The 13390-nt window shown below is 37.0% G+C and overlaps 1 protein-coding gene across 7 annotated transcripts in view; it reads left to right on the top strand.

Annotated features, from left to right (window-relative positions):
* ANKS1B (ankyrin repeat and sterile alpha motif domain containing 1B) overlaps positions 1–13390 on the top strand; it is a 411921-nt gene that overhangs the window by 311277 nt on the left and 87254 nt on the right. The gene's annotated exons all lie outside the window — the stretch shown is intronic.

Genomic DNA, 13390 nt, shown 5'->3' with positions numbered 1-13390 from the left:
ACTTTTATAAATTCTGATTTGTAATTAAGATTATATTTCATTCAATTATCTGGAATTTACTCACTTTATATGTACTTTAACATCATTAAAAGCTTATTTTATTTAATTAAAATAGGGTTTTTTAAGAGTTTTAAGTGAAGATCAGAGAATGCAAGGTGCAGAAAATAAATGTGGTGAATAGGCAGGAACAGAAGGAGAAATAACAGGAAAAAAATTAATAATGATAAAAGAGGAGTGTTGTATCAAATTTAAAAAGTATGAGACTTACAGCATTTAGTAATTTACTGAATAAAGTGAAGTAAATTATCCAACATAAGAGTCAATCAGAAAGGTTTATGTGTTTTCTGGAAATCTTTAACAGTATTTTTCTCCTTCCAACTGCAAGTAGTTAAGTATCATATTTATAGAATACGGTCTGTGCTTTGTGTACTACTTTGCTATTTACTCACAAGGAAAAGCACCATTCATTAAACAACCAGAAGCATTTTGTTGAGTGTTATGGGCTTTCCTTACACAAGATCCATCACAATAAAGAGGACTGCTATTACTAAGATTTGGCAGCTACACAAATGATAAATATAAAAGCTGTTTAACATTCTAGTAGACTGTAACCTGCAATAATCTCTAAAATTATAAAGCATTTCAACATTTTCATCCTGTATGGTCAGTTCTGAACACCTGTGAATTTTCAGAAGTTTTTAGAGGCCTATCAGAAAGGTAAATATCAGGTGATATTTAAAATGTCTGATGCAAATCTCAGTTTCTTATTTTTGTCAGTGTAATGCAATGGATATCTGCTCTATAAGGGAGAGGATGGAAGGGTTCAAATATAAATATTAAAAATAAGGATATTTTCAGAGCTGTGGAATCTTCTTAATCATGCTGCAGTAGGGTGTAGCTGTCAGTTTGGATAGTCTCAACTCCCTTTCCTCTGATATCTGGAAGAAAAGATCCTGTAAAAATCAGACACAGAGTCTGTTCTTTATGGAGTTGGCATTAGCTGTTTCCTAACTACCTCACCATTCATGGGTCTGGTGGGATTTCTTTGTCATTAAATCAATGCTTCATAGCCCTAAGAAAGATGAGACAGGGGTCTGGGGTTGATTCACCATTTCCAGGACCACCTGTGTTCAGGAACTTGCCAGCCAAGTGACATTCTCAGCACAGTCAGGCAGAAGTGAACAGCTGACTGGGCTGTAAGAAAATGATGCTCAGGTAACACCCAGACGAGCTGGGGAGTTCCTCCTTGTTTAACACACATGAAATGTCTTACACTGTTACTACACAAAATGTCTTGATTAAATAAAATCACTGCTACTACACAAAATGTCTTACTGATCCAGTCTGTCCATCAGGATCAGGATCTTCTTTTTCAGGGAAACATCTTATTGCTAGTTCCTTCTCAGTGGAAGATTTTCTTCCTTTCTTATCTCAAACCGGGTCGTCACTGGAGAACCATAACAGCAATTACTTAGCTGATCTGAAGAAATTTTTCCTCAGCAGTCTTGCATGAAGAACATCAAATGTTTGATGTGATTGCCTTTGTTTATCCAAACCTGATAAACCACAGTATTTCCATGAAAATGAATGATCCAGTTTCTCTTTTGGGATTATTTCCTTCCTGGAAAGTCATTCCTCTGGTTCATGAAGATCATCCCAGTCCCAGCCTGTACTTCTTGCTCTTGGCAAGTCTTTGCTCAGAGCTTAGAGCAATGTCACCAGCCCTTGCTGCTGCTCTTACTGCTTAAGACCTAACTCAAAGTATTCCTTGCTGACCACACATTTTTCATTAAGACAGAATCTTATCCTGATGCTGTCATCCTTTCCTTTATTTCTTTTTTTACTCAATACAATAGATAGGTAGCTGTAAACGTACTGGTATGTCACTGAAATACAAAAGGCTGTTTTATTTGTTTACAGATTTTTACCTGTTTGGAAATAGGCCTAACTAGAGAAATGTGTGAAATCTGCCACTAGACAGTCATGTAATATAGTTACCAAAGAATACAGGGAAAGGTGGAAAAGAAACTTAATTTTTCTCCTGGAATATGAAAAATACAGAGTAGCAAATCAGTTTTTTCAAGTTTGAAAGATTACTGTGTTTCCATTCATCTAAAAGAGGTAAAGGAAGATACTTTATTTTACATTTTTAAAACTTCAGCCGAAGTTTTCTATATGAGAACTCTAATTCTGGAATTGAACTATTATAGTTAGGTTTGAACACATTGGTGTCAGAAGTTAGTTACCCTGAGGTTTCACCCAATAATATACATTATATTTCATTCCAATGGCCACTGTATCACCTGCTGCTTACACAAGGAAAAGAAAATTTAGAGATGCTGATTTATGCAACTGCCGATTATGCAACATTTGATAACAAAAAATAATTACAGATAGTGCAACAGTTTGTGTTTTTATAGAATGGTATGCAAAAATAGTAAAGAAGTAATTTCTATCATATCCTAAGAGAGCAGTAGCTTCTAAAGAAAAGCGAAGAGGAAAATAAGTAGTTTTGTAGGAACAAGTTACTTTCACCTCAATTGTCTACCAAAACAAGATCGAGCATCTTTACAGAACAATTAGCATATTTTCCACTCTATTTTTATCCAGAAGACTGTTCCTTTCTAGACTCAGACTTAACTGTTTTGATTTTAAATAATTTCATAGTTGTGCTAGGTTGCTCCAGTGGCATGGCCCCCTTGACACTATAATCACTATACTAGATTCCAGATTGCTAAGGAATAATTATTCTAAGTATTCTGTTCTGTAATTCCACAATTCTTCATTTGCTGAGATCTGCAGTACCGTGCATGTGGGAAAAAAAGGCAAGGTATCTTGAGAAAGAATGATTAAAAAAAGAGTTCCAAATTTGAAGGTATTGCAAATACCATGAAAATTTTATATTTGAGCCCCCCAATACATTTATTTAGGATTGTCTTTTGTTGGGTTATTTTAGCTGAAGAAAATATATTCTTAAAGTTGATTTTGCCCTCTAAAATATGTAATTTATTTGATAGAATGTGGTGCTTCAATGAGTAAATACCTGCTGATATATCCATTATTTAAATGTTAAAAATACAGGTTTATTTATCAACAACAAAACTGCCTGTATAAACTGCTGGATATAGTAAACTGCTGTTTACTGATATAGTAAACTGCTTGATTTCTTGCACCAGATTGGAAAACAACTTGGAAATACTGATTATCCTAGAGCTACCTTTTTTGACACCTTGAAAGCTCTCATTTCATTTTCACCACCTGCCATTGCTTTATAGATTTGTAGGTGAAGATAAAAAACTGTAACGAGTGAATCTTCCCATATTCTAATGACAAATAACTGTCAAAATTATGCACTACCAAAGGGAAAAAAATCAATCAGGGTCTCTTTCTGGCCTGCCCAGGTTCCACTGACTACAAAAAAAAGCAGCATCCATTCAGGAACATGTTCAATCTTGCTGGTATTTTGCCTGAAACAACATGAAAGAAATAGAATGGATGAGAGAAACTGGTACAAAAAGCAGCACAAACCCCTTTGACTGCTCTGGATGAGACTGTATTGAACCCAAAGCTGTGGGTAGAGTTCAGGCTTTTGAACCAAAAATATTTCAGGCTAAACTTTCCAGAAGTATGGATTACCAAAGAGTTACATTTTTCTATGCTTGTACTTGGAGTTTGTAGTTTGTTATGTATTGATGTCATCAATACAGATACTGCATTAAAACATTATATATATAACATACTGACATTTAAAACTGTCATAAAACAGGTGAATCAAGCTAAGTCACACAGCCAGTTAAAGTCTGATACTTTATCAACTGGCAGAATTTTGATAACAAAAATCTAAAATGGCCTGGTTGGGCTGCCTTGCTTATGTCTTCCTTGAGGCAGTCAATTGAATTTTCTAAACAGTCCACCCTCCACTATACCCATTTGCTCTATCACAAATGAATGGATACAGAATTATGACACATCTTCATTTACTGGCAGACTTTTGTCATTGAGACCCTTTCTACTTTCCTACTGATGTATGTACCATGCATACATACAGTGTAATGCTGGGAAAATATGCATAAAAGCTATCACATACAGCTTAATTAAAAACTAATTAACAGCCCTTCTGGCCTTTGCAGAACACCGTGCTAAATTCAAGAAATAATTTGAATAGGTAATTATGAATGCTATTTTAAAATAATGAGTTGAAACATCTACAAGATTTTACCTTGACAAAAATGTGATTGCTAAAATTGCCACTGACTAATACATAGTTGGGAGGAACAAACTTTTTTCTTTTAGAAAGAAAAAAGTGTAGTCCCATTGTCCACAAAAGCTCATTAGAAATTAGAAAGAAATTTGGAGGATCTCCAAATGCAGGATTATGAAATGGAAGAGAGAAAAAAGTAATTTCTTGGAAATATTTTTTAATGGATGAAAATATGCAACATCCAATGTCATTTGTGAGGCACTGGACTTTGCACCATGTTAGCAGTGATTGTCTCCCCATAATGCAAATTATTACACTGGGGAGCAAGTAGTCACTGTCATGCACAATTCTGTGTTATAACACTTTAGATTTTATTTCGACAGCAGCCTTGAAAATGTTGCTACTGACAAAACAAAATGTGTTCTTTCATAGTCTGGCTTTTCAGTCTGCTTTTTATTCACTCATGCCCATAAATCACCACTTTCTGTTTATATTATAAGGTTGCACCAAGATCCTTAATCTAACAGTATTTCAACCAAACCATTTATGAAAATTAATGGTTTTCATACATTGTATGAAGATGTCTGAATTACCCAGAGGGTGGTTAAAATACAGTGTTATTATATAAAGTACAAACGTATTCATCAGTTTCATGTTTTTGTTGCCTTTTACAAAAGCTAGAGGCGATTGCAGCTGCAGAGTTGCTCAGTCTTGGATGACCTCTAGGGGTCACCTGATACTTTCTCTTATAAAGCGCAGAGTTTATTTAATTATTTCTAAACAACCCCAAAGAAAATAAGACTTCTTGAACAGTTTTTAAGCTAGTGTTGGCACACTCTGGTTTGCACATGAACTCTTATTTGTTCAAATCTTATACAGTCTTTCCTCACGCATAACCTAAATTTTCCCCTCTGCATGTTAAATGAGTTCCTCAGTCTTCTCTGATTAATCAAAAAATATGGCCTACTTTATGACATGCCTTTAATTATTCGCAGACAGTTCTTGTTATGTCATTTTCCTCCGGATGGAAATTGCTTAGCTGCATAATTCCACATAGATCTTGTTTTCCAAACACCTCTGTTCAGCTCCAGTCTACTCAGCTCACTTGGCCAGAGCACATCCCTTTAAATACTGTGTCCCTGGACAGTTCTCTGGTCTTTAATCACTGTCGAGACTGCATTGCCACCTTGCTTAGTGTTTGCGTTGTGCTTTTCCAGGGTGAATGAAAAATAACCTCTGACCCCAAAGGGAACCCTGCAAACAAGGAGGAGGAAGAGGCCGATTTGGGGGGGAAATTAAGAGTGATGTTAAGAGGAGCAGCAGCCATGAGAATCCTGAAATTCCCTCCCGGGTCAGTCAGGTGTGACCACAGAACAGCAGGAGCTGATGTTGTGATGCTGAGCCCAGGAGGAGTGTGTGTTATTGCCCTTCCTGCATACAGGTGTTTCTGGGATGGGAGACAGCTTCCTTAGATCCTGCCCCTAGCCATAAATTGTCTTACAGTCTGACATTCCACTATCTTCATACAGAAAAAGAAGACATTTCTCTCTTTTGTAGCCATGTGAAATATTAATATAGGATAAATTTATATTTGATCCTGGGGAGAGAACTAAAGGTCACTGTACCTTTGCTTTGCATTTTTTATGTAGCAATACCTTCTGGCCATAAAATATAGGAATTTTCTGAATCATTAATGTGGGTTGGTCTTTGATTAATGCCTAAAATGTTAAATTTTTCCTTAAAATAATAATATTAAGATTATCAATTTCATTCAGTGAATATTCTATAATTTTGAAATGTCTTCTAATTGATTCATGACAAGAAACTGAAATCTGAAAATATTTAATGGAGAAAGTATTCTGAAAATGTTTTCACAACACAGTCTGCATGTATAATAATATGTCCATATTTATGGTCATAGACAGACATTTGTTTTGAATTCTCAGGCAAAAAAACAAAATAGTAGCATTGTAGTTTAAACGATTCCATTCATTTTCATGTGGGATCAGTATTCATAGGCACATTTTTTAATAGTTTGTAGTCTACTGATTCCTCTGATTCACCATGGTATTTGTTCAGAAGGAATCTTGTACTGTAGTAAAAGACTTTAAGGGATTCTTTTTCTTCTTCTTCTGGGAAAACACAGAAATCATACTTATAGATCCTGTGAGAAAGTAATTGATTTGGAAAGATAGTCAAGTTTTGTTGTTTTGGGGGTTTTTTGAAAGAAGTTATTAAAATGGAATATTTAATTTTGTTTTACTTATTCAAAACACAAGATTCGTAAACCACCTAGTAAAGATACTGTATATCTTTTGATTCTCTTCCAAATTTCTTTTGATCACTCTGCTTTATAATCCATCTCTCAATCTGCTTGTAATACCTTGAGAAATTTTATGCTGAATAGTCTTAGAAATAAACTGTTTGTGTCTAATATTTGAATAGTTCAAATATAATTATGACCACCATTACAACATAGTAATTATTTGCAGCATGGCCTTTAACACCAACAGCAATATTCAATATTTAGATTTTTTTAAAACATCTATATGCATCTTACAGTGACATTAAATATATATTGAAGCCATATATTTAGTGTTGGTATACAATTTGCATGCATACGCCTACGTTTCTGAAGTCAGGTTTTCTTTCTGTTAGAAGCTGATCACCTCATGGTATTTTTGGACTAACTATACCATCCAGCTCAAAATTAATTTCCTCAAGTAGCCTTCTCTTTCTTCCTCTCTGACTTTGAAGCTTTAAAAATTGTACATTTTCAGGAAAAATAAGAGAACAGTGCTTATTCTATGATTTTATGTTTTCCTTTTTCTACATAAAAACCACCAAATGGCTGAGCCTGGGTGTCTCCCTACTTCACTTCAATATCCCATTATTGTTTCCCTTCTCCCAGTAAATACATGCACATTAACATTCACATACATCCCCTTCATGAATCCCTGGTTAATTATCTCCTTACTAGGAAACAAATATTCTGTCCTATAATTCTGAGGTATTATTCCACTTTATACATTTCTTAATCAAGATTAAGAGCAGATTTTCACTCTTTTTCATTACTTTGCTTTCTGATCACACATTCGATCATATCTTCATTCAAATATTTATTTTCTTTTCTAACTAGTCAAAGGTAGAATAACCATTGTGGTCACAAGAATAAAATGAATCCATGTACTTTTTTTAGATTTCTTTGTTTCTTTCCACTAACCTACTTGAAACCAGATTATACTTTATATTCATATCAATATTCCACATAGAAAATTAAAGACATTTCAAATTAGATTCTACAGTTTTCTAGAAATTATTTTAATATCTTTTTTTTTTCTTCAATTCAGGTTGCAATGTGATTCTTTTAGGGAAATTTTGCTCTCAGAGAAACTGACTTTACAAATATTCCATGTTTGTAAGCACCACCAGCATCTGTAATTGACCAGATCAGTTCTTGAGACTTCATTCAAAGGCAGGTTAAGGGGATTTGTAGTTACTCCATGCCTTTGGCACCCAGATATTTGTTAGTTCTCAGCAAGCAAGAACCAGATGTTGTTGGAGTCTGTATGGACAAGACCTCTGTGTGCATTCAATTGGTCTTCAGATACTAAATTTATTTGATTAACACTTTATTTCTTTAGAGGCCTAAGAGATAGTCTGGGGGAGAAGGCATAATTTATGTTTGCCAGTGAGAATTTCTCCTCAAACCCCAGCATACCATAGGACCATCTCCTGCAGATACTCCAGTGGTTCCAGAAGATACCTGCAGTTATCTCTTTAGTTCCTGCAATAACTGCATGCCCACACAACTTTATTTGGAACTTGCTCTTTCCAAAGGGACTGTATAGTTCAAATTCATCAACTTCTTTGAAATTCTCTCCAACACTGGACAATTTTTAAGAATAAAAGTCAAAATAAATTATGGAACATTTTGAAACATTTCAGTTTCTTATTCTGAGATTGGAATTAAAAGAAATGTATAAAGACAACTCTGGTTGTAGTATGATAGCTAAATTTCTTTCTAGTCCTTAATTTTTTTTCTGGAATATTTAACCTTTCAGAAGTGCTTGTCCTATACAGCAAGATCCCAACATCTGAGTGCTGACCTAGAGCTGAAAATAAAGCCAGCTTGCAGGACTGGCTTAAATTCCCCATGAGATTTCCCTTCTTAAAACATCATTCTGTTACCTTTCTATGTTCAAAAAAATGACAACTTCCTTTTCCTTCATTACTTTGAACTGAAGTCCCTGCTCCTTACCCGAGCCAACACAGCTGTTCCATCTATCTTCAGTTATTGTATTCCCTCTGTCCTGATTTGCTGCAGTCCTGGTGCAAGTGTTACAGTCTCTGTGGAGTTACACAGCATGGGCATTACCTAAGCAGATTTTACCAAGTGCAGAGAATTTCTGTGATTCTTGTTTGCAGCTCTCCCTCTCCACATGTCCCTTCTCACCTGTGTACTCCCAGCTACAGGGACCTATATACACCAGCCAGAGGGGTGTTTTGGCAAGTATAATTTACTGGTAAAATTTTCAAAAATGCTTTTTGTTTATCTCTTAGATTCATTATGATTGTTCTTTCTCAGTAAACGTATGTAAACAATTACTTTATTCAATATCTGAATATTACTATGTTTATGTGTATTTCTACTAACCTATGGTATAAAGTCAATCTGCTCAGTCCTTATTCAGGAAATTCAAAATCAACATGGCTCTGAAAGAAGATTGTAAAAGCAGTCCAGTTAAATATTTTCAATAATTTTGTCTTGCTTTTTACTGAAGATCACTTCTCTAAAAACTTGAAAACGTGATTTAATTTTATCTTGCTTTAACTCTCTAACCCCCTTGATAGACTATAAACTAGTCAGAGTATGGATATCAGCAAAGCAGTTTCAATTAGCAAATACTTATCTCTAAGAAAAAAGAATTTAGTTATTATAACACAGACTTTTTCAGCATTAGTGAAAGGAAAAAATGAGCACAAACCTTAGGAGAAGTTATTTGAAGAATCAGGATATAGTACTTTTACGTTTTACTAAGAAGAAGCTGTTTCAACTTATTTTCAGAAATAAATTTCATTGCTAAAAGACATAAATTTTTATGACTAAAACTTCCAGTATGAAGCTAATCAAGTGTTTATTAACAATGAATTTTAAGCAGAAAACAGATTTCCTCCCTGTGTTTCAACAGATCTCACTTTCTGTGAAAATACATGTAGCATTGTTTGTCATTGTCAGGAGAAAAAATAACTTCTAGGGGACATTTTGTTAAAAATCTAGGTCTGTTTTGACTTATTCATGAATGTGCAGTGTGGTGATAAGCCTGGGAAATCTTGCATGTAACTGTATGTATGTGGTAACTGGTTTCTTTATTTAAAACTGTCTTTTATGCTATAGGTTAGGGTGATCCTTTTCCAGAAATAATCCAAACCTCCCATTTCTGCAATCTCATTTGTAGAAGAAATTTCTGCTACTTTCACATGGAGGTGACTCATGTCTAGAATCTGTGGAATGTTGCTGCCCACAGGTGGTTTCCACAAAGAGGAATTCCCCAGTGTGCCTGATTTTAAGGCATATCTGGATACCAGCTGAGTACAAGAAAGCAGATCGTGTTCTAGCCATTCTCTGGGAATGGAAACTTCCTCATCATCGTGCCCTATGGGTCAGATAAGTTTCATTCAAAGACAGTAATGGTAGCCTTTTGCCATGAAGCTGGTCAGCAAGTCACACTCCTCATGTGGCATTGCTGAAGGCACCTGAGTAGAACCACTGCTGCTCAGCCTGAGCTGCTTCCAGGGCAGGAGAATCACATGTTGTGGTACTGTTCTCCAGCTTTTAACACCTAAGAGTCTGCCTCTAGCATCATCTCAGCTAAGAGAACCAGGACCACAAATCAGCCACAATGATGAAGTTTGCAGGAATGTGTAATGGCACCCAAAAATATCATTAAGCCATTCACGAAACCAAACAATTAGACAGGATTGTCCCATTGCTGTAAAGGAGAAAGCAAATTGCCTAATTCTTTTCAAGAAGCATAGTGGCCACCTAGCAGCTCCTCATAGTGGTCCACAGATCTACAGATAAAGGAAGTGTTGGGCCAGGCTTTGATCACTGTGATCAGCACATCAGCATACTTTGCTGATCAGTTCAAGGAAAATCACAGGGAGCTTCTAAGAAAAGAAAATTGTATTTGTGATCAGATCCACTCATACAATCACTGACAAAATCTGGCCTCTACATACACATCTAAGATTTTGAAGCTTAAAAAACTATTTCCTAAAACTCATTAAATGGATGCCTCTCTCTTCTACCTAGATCCCCACTACTAAAATAAATTCCTACTCTGCCTTCAGTAAAAGACAGTGATCACACTTGTTGAAACACAGAATGGCTCACATGGCCCTCAAGCCAGGACTGCAGTCTGTGCAGAGTCTCTGGTCTCACACCCCATCTCAGTCCAGCCTGTAACACCCACAAGAACACTAACTGAAGAAATGGCCTGTTCCTGCCTATGAGAGAGGCAATTTTTTTCTCTCTTTATAGTAACAGATCTTCAGACAGACTGAGATATCCCAAAGTACATTCCTGCTATGACACAGGTCCCTCACCTCATTGATTTTTATCTTTACTTATCTGGCCCTGTCAGGATGCTGAGTGGCCAGCATTCTCTTCAGATCCATCACAGGAGCAGGGTGAGCACCAGGTACAACTGGCAGGGTGCAGGTGAGACGTGGCTCACTCACCACTGACACAGCCATGGCACCTGCTCATCTCTAGGTGGTCAGGCCTGAGAGAAAGTGCTGGAAAGGAAGCCAGGCAAAAAGGTCATGAGTGGCTGAATGGGAGATGTACCTAGTGGTGAAATCATTCAGATCTTTCCTGCCAAAACATTCCAAAATCCAGGTTCATGTTCGCCTCTTCACTAAGCTTCTAAATGTCTAAAAATGTCCTTTCTTTCACCATCTTGCTAGAAACCTTCATCCTTTCCTAGGACTTGCTGTGTGTTACACACTTTTCTCCTTCATGAAGAGCTGCTCTAGGCTGGAATATGTTACAATCAATAGAAGTAATGAAGTTTATGGCAGGTATAGAAACCGGCTGGCACATCCACTATGCTCTGCCATCATCAGATTGGCCTCATGCTGACAGCCTTAACTGGTTCCTCCTCTGGCTTAGCAATTCCTTGTAATTATTGCTCCTAACTCAGACAGTTGTTAATGGATCACATCCCACCTATTCTAAAGATCTGATTTCAATTTAAAAATGCAGATCACAAAATCCAGGACAAAGCAAGTTCAGACTGTGCTAGAAGTCTTGGTAGTTGCAGGAATAGAGATGTGGAGACCCAAGGTATTGGAAAAGTAAAGACAAATCCATAAACATCATTCAACATTTTAAGGAAATGCTGCCAAAGCATCTGCTTTGAAAAGATCTGTTCACGTCAGAACAAAAGTGACACTGACAATCTAGATGTTAAAATTTAAACTGCATTGACATGTTTTGAAAAGATGAAAAAGAAATGTTTTGAAATGGACATTCGCATATTTCCAGACTCAGTTTTCGGAATTCTGTTCAGGATATGTTGCAAAATGTTTATGTTTTCTCCTGATTCAGGATGAAACTAAACTTTTGTATTCTGTTCAGTCCTTCTCCAGATGGGCTACATCAAATCTGTATAAACACCAGACTGTGTCTATAAGATTTTATTGAAACAATGGAGCTCTGCAAAGAAGCAGAGAGTACTCAGTTAAAATCAAAATAATTTTCCAAATCTCATTCTAAAATCTGCTTTAGCGCTAATGTTTAGAGTTCCCCAACATTATTTTGGCAAGAGTAATTAGATGAAATCAGTTATGATATAGAAAACTGTATCTCTAGGAGTTTTCATTACTTCTTTAAGCATTCCTTTCAACTCTTAAATAATCAGCAGTTAATCTTTGTGATTCATAGGCAAACACTGCTGCCTTTACTCACACATGTACCAGTGCATTCAAAGTCAGCACTATCTTGTGGCTGAGTCAGTCCAGCCAACCCTGCATGTCGCTGAGCTCGTGGCTATGTGCATGTTATCAGCACTCTTCGTAACCAGGAGAACCATTCGTGAATATGATAATTTACTCCTTGAAAGACTTGCTTTGGAAAAAATGCAGCTTAGCATTAGTTTGAGACCTAATTAATGCTCTGAGGGACATACACTCAGAGCCTCAAGTATGATTTATTTTGGTGCTCAAAGCCATCTACACTTGAAGTTCTATCTAAGCGCATGCAGTTGAACATGTCAGGCGAAAGGGCTGGTGAATTAGGTTTCTCCATTTAATCAGTGTGAGGTCTCTGAGAAGTCTGACTATGAACGTGTACGCCTGGAAAGTTTGTCTTGCTGGTGTGCTGGATCTGCACCTACTGCATCATCCATCCCTGCTCTTGCTCTTGCAGAGGCTGAAAATGATACTGAATTTCAGCACTGTGACTTGTGTGTGTAAAGCTGTGCTGCCCAGAGAGAAACATTTAGTTTTTCTTACAGTTGTTTATTAAGGATTTTATTTCATGGAAGACAGAAAGCCTCCAAAGGCAGGATTGGGGCCTGAGGCACCTGCCTGGCTGATATCTTGGATAGATCTGCTAGGAGTGGGCTGGAGAAATGCAGCAGGCGTTACTAACCACATCCTCCCCATCAATTCACCTGCTGCAACTGAGTAAAATTTTTTGACCTGGTAAAATGTTTCTTCCAGTCTCCACCGGCTGAGCTTGTCAGATAATGTGCTCAGCCATCAAGTGTGTAACTTCCTCAGGGAAGCAGAGTAAGAGATAAGAGCCGCCATGGGGGACTGAAAGTGCAACTCTGTCTTCTGACATTTTGTAAAGTTAAATTATAGGGGCACTATCTTTTGTATTTTATTTCATTTATTAGGCAGCGCGGGTGCTGCTTAATGGGATGCAGTCACTGAAGTAAATAATCCCGTGGGATGCTTATTTGTTCGTATTAACGCAGGAATTCGAGCTCGGATGTGATTTATGTAGACACTCCTGTTAAAAAAAAAAAAAAAAAGAAAAAAGGTGGTTCTGCCAAGGGAACGAGGCAAGGCGTTCGCCAGCCGGCGGCGGGGACGGAGTTTCGCCGGCGGCTCCCCCGGTCCCCGCGCCGCCGGGGCTCAGCTCGGCGGCCCCCGCCAGGCCCGGGGCAGCGGCAG

The sequence above is a fragment of the Passer montanus genome, unplaced genomic scaffold, assembly GCF_014805655.1.
Source record: "Passer montanus isolate IOZ18808 unplaced genomic scaffold, ASM1480565v1 scaffold17, whole genome shotgun sequence".
Lineage (NCBI taxonomy): Eukaryota > Metazoa > Chordata > Aves > Passeriformes > Passeridae > Passer > Passer montanus.
Note: the sequence above shows the minus strand (reverse complement) of the source record. Positions and strands in the feature narration are given on the sequence as shown.